We start from the raw sequence: 3,971 nt of genomic DNA, 5'->3' as shown, positions 1-3,971 counted from the left end.
AAGTATAGGCTATTGGCGATTTCAGACATCAACATCTGTGTTATCTTTCGCTGGGCGAGAAAATGGTTATAACGTTGAAACTTATGCATAAGACAGCGATGATTTGCCTTTTCCTTGATTAACGGTACCAATTTATATGCTTTTTTAAAATTTTTTAATGCTGATAAATGCATAGTAAGCCTAACAATGTTAAAAAAGACTCATGAACGTGGAATCCATTATCAACAACAGTAGAGTCCAACGGTAAGTAGGCTATAGTCTGTGACGGAACAGAACGTGAAAATCAACAAAAGTTGATATAGTAGTGCGAGTCCTGCCTAGCTTCCATTATTTCGTCATCGATTACGGCACAAAAGATTCCTATGTAGCCATGATCACTGAAGTGCCGTAGGTGCTTTCTAGCTTAAAGACAGAAGGGTATGTATGATGCGTTTACTTGGTACTACACTGGTGGCAAATATTTTTATTGACTCAAATCTTGTACTTTTAAAAGTACTTACTTGTTAACCTATATAAATTTGTTTTTAAAGCTTGAAGTTATCGACCTACATAGATTTTTAGTTTTCCTTCTAATTTACAGACAACATTTGTTTCTTCAGTATATCATAAAATAAGCTTTCATATCCAAGACTAATTAAGCTCCCACAGTGCTAAAGTGACATATTTGCCGTTGCAAAAGTAAGAAACAGATTTTTTTTCTGAAAAAAAAACAATCCTGTCAATCCTGATTGTAATAGGACGTAAGCCTACCATACGAGCATCTTTCTGCTGGGGGGGGGGGTCTTAACAAGATGTTTTTAAGAGAGGCAAGAACCAAAAGATGTGGGAAGCTGTACCAGAATTGTTGTTCTTAATAAGTAAATTGGCCTTTTGCCAGCACGGGCTCCCGTAGCAACTTGTAACTATGCCCAAGTCGTACAGCCTAAATCAGGGGAAGGTCTGTAGAGACAGGGAACAAGCCAGTCACTCTGTTGTGAGGGCTAGTGTTACTTCGTCTTTGCATGGAAAGTGGTAGGCACAGAATAAAACTGAATGACGAGAAGAATACTTTACTCTCTGCAACAGTCACTCAAGTCTTCCCTGGTTGCGAACGTGAATATTGACTTACTGTTGCAGACGATCGTCCAACTTTCATGGATGTGGGATGTGAAGGAGGCAGTCTTTTCATCAATATTTTTAAATGATTTGTATATTTTCCTTTGTCTATCGTAAGCACGTATGGTATTATTCAGTAAGTATTTATATGACCATTTATTAAGGAAAAATGTCAGTTTTTTAAAGGCTTCGTTACAAATAATATAGCTCATTAGTTTGCTGTTGAAGAGTTGCCACCTCGACAAAAAAGGCGGGAGAATCAGAGATTCACGTCGATCACTCGATGCTCGATCCTCGCATGAACGTTTGTCAAAACTTGTGCGGAAGGGTGACCGTGTCTTTTTGTGAGTGGTGAATTGTACGTCATTCCATTTGTGTGTTTAATTAACCAACGGGTGCATCTTGAAGGAGATACAGAGCTTCCAAGCTTTGTGCTCGTTGGAAATGGGGAAATTTCTGATGCTAATTGGGTAAAAGTAAGTTGCAGTGGCTTAGTTTTCTAGAAGTTCGAATGTTTTCCAGATTCACCGGCCTTTTACGAAATGCTGGAAGCCTACGCTATTGCACACCATTAAATTTTTCTTGATTTTCCTTTGTTCTCGTTTTCGACTTCAACGCAAGACCCATAGGGGCTAGGCCTAGGCCTATTTTGACCTTGGTTTTCAAAAGTACGAAAATGGCTAAGACCTGAAGGTTTTTACTTAAGGCTTAACCCAGGTAAGCCCTGGATCTAACATTAATGCCCCAATGGTATTGAAGAGGTAGGCTAATATTGATCTTTGAGGCCTAATCAAGACACACTTGGAAGATGGAGAGGTGTTATTTTACTCTAAACCATTATCGCATTTGCCTTCGTTGGGGGTTATTGCCGTCAGTGCACCTCGTGCAGCACCCTGTGGGCATTACTTAAGGTTCTTTGCAGCGTGCCTTCGGCCCCTAGCTGCAACCCATTTTGTTCCTTTTATTGTACCTCCTTTCATATTCTCTGTCTTCCATCTTACCATCCACCCTCTCCTAGCAGTTGATTCCTAGTGCAACTGCGAGGTTTTCCTCCTGTTACACCTTGTAACCTTTTACTGTCAATTTCTGTTTCAGCGCTGAATGACCTCAAAGGCCCCTGTGCTTGGCCTTTGTCCCAAATTCTGTGTTCGGTTCAATTATCACATTTGGGATCTGAAAATATGTTCCTGTTTCAGTGTTTGCTTCAAACATTTCTGATATGAATTTTCTCAGTAAATTAATACGTTTTGAGATAAGGGATCCCAAACAGAAAAAGAGTAATGGCCCCTAAGGTTAGTTTAGGTAATGGGTCTAGGCCTACAGTAGGTAAGGACATGGCATCCTAGGTTATTTGGGGTGTCCAAGGGGGCAGCGCTCTGCTGACTAGGTAGGGATTCTGGCTCCAAGGTTAGGTTAGTTTAAATCGTTTGTTGTATTTTGCTAATTTTGTTTTCCCCCACCTGACAACCCTGCTTTCCCCATTGTGGTGTGGTCCTCCTAATTGCAGGATTTAAGGGTGGGGGTCCACTATCTCTAAATGTACTTGTTTGCTAATGAAATAAGTGAGAGCATTGTGGAAATTGCATATGTGGGCAGTATTTGAAAAATCTCGTTGTCAATAAAGAATACGCCTAACCCAGAGAGCAAGCAAAAGCTCAGCAAGAGTGTACTGTAGTTTACCTCAGTGCAATTCATATTTGTATGTTTACACATGCTTGTACTTGTATGTATGCTGATTTTATACTGAAAAAGTAGCTACCATTTTGTATTGCTTTTTGGTACTCCACATTAAAAATGTAATATATATTTCATTCAAATCTGTATGTGTAGGGCTTTTTGTAGAATTCTTTCAGCAATATTGTTATTTTTGTATGGCATACAAAAATTTATGAAAGCTTTACACCATCTGAAGCTCGTCATAATCTGCTAGGACTTGGATATTGTATATTATTTGTGGAAACATTGTAAATATGGAATGCACTACTATGTATAATTTACTGATTAGCACTGTTACATTAATCACAGGTTTATCTTGTGGCCTACAGTGCAATTAATTTACGTTGTAAAGATTTACGTCATGATTACTTTATTACAGAACAAGTTTATATCCCTTAATGAAATGCGATTTATATAATGGTTTATCAGTGAATAAATTGCATTAGCTGTTTACCCAAGATTTCAACTAATGATTTATGATTGCCTAACTTAAATTTAACTATGATCTATATTTGATGATGTGAGGATTTGTTAATTTTTTTTATGCTATACCATATAAATACAGCAATAAAGAATAACCCAGAGAAAGTGAAAGGCAAGCAAATGACAAGAAGCTCATGCTGTAGTTTACCTCAGTGTAATGTGTACATGCACTCATACACATATGTACATGCTATATATGCATGCACAAATATGCAGACCGAGACACTGCTGGACAGTTTATACTGTGTACATTACTTTGTAAATTGTTGAAGTTTTTCAGTTCACTGGTATTTCAACTTTAGAAAAGCTTATTTGATATTAAAATCATAGAACCTGAAAACACATTAAAGTATTTCTAAGATAAATGCAGTTAAAAATTACAGTAATCAATGTTGTATATACCAACAAATTGATTATTCTACACACACACACACACACACACACACACACACACACACACAAGCGGCCAATGAGATAGTGACACTGCTATGACGTATTCAAGACGCATCTCAGTCAGCCACTCAAAAGGCAATAAACAAAATGATGTATGGGGTTTGAGCCAGTAACAGTTGCAAAAACTCCCAAGCAGATGAGGGCCTCCTATCCCTCCCCATGCTGCTCCCACCCCTTCCCCCAAAATGCAGTTATCCCACTCTCTCCCACTGCAGTAGCTCTTT

This window comes from Macrobrachium rosenbergii, chromosome 47, assembly GCF_040412425.1.
Source record: "Macrobrachium rosenbergii isolate ZJJX-2024 chromosome 47, ASM4041242v1, whole genome shotgun sequence".
Classification (NCBI taxonomy): Eukaryota; Metazoa; Arthropoda; class Malacostraca; order Decapoda; family Palaemonidae; genus Macrobrachium; species Macrobrachium rosenbergii.
This window is presented reverse-complemented; position numbering follows the sequence as displayed.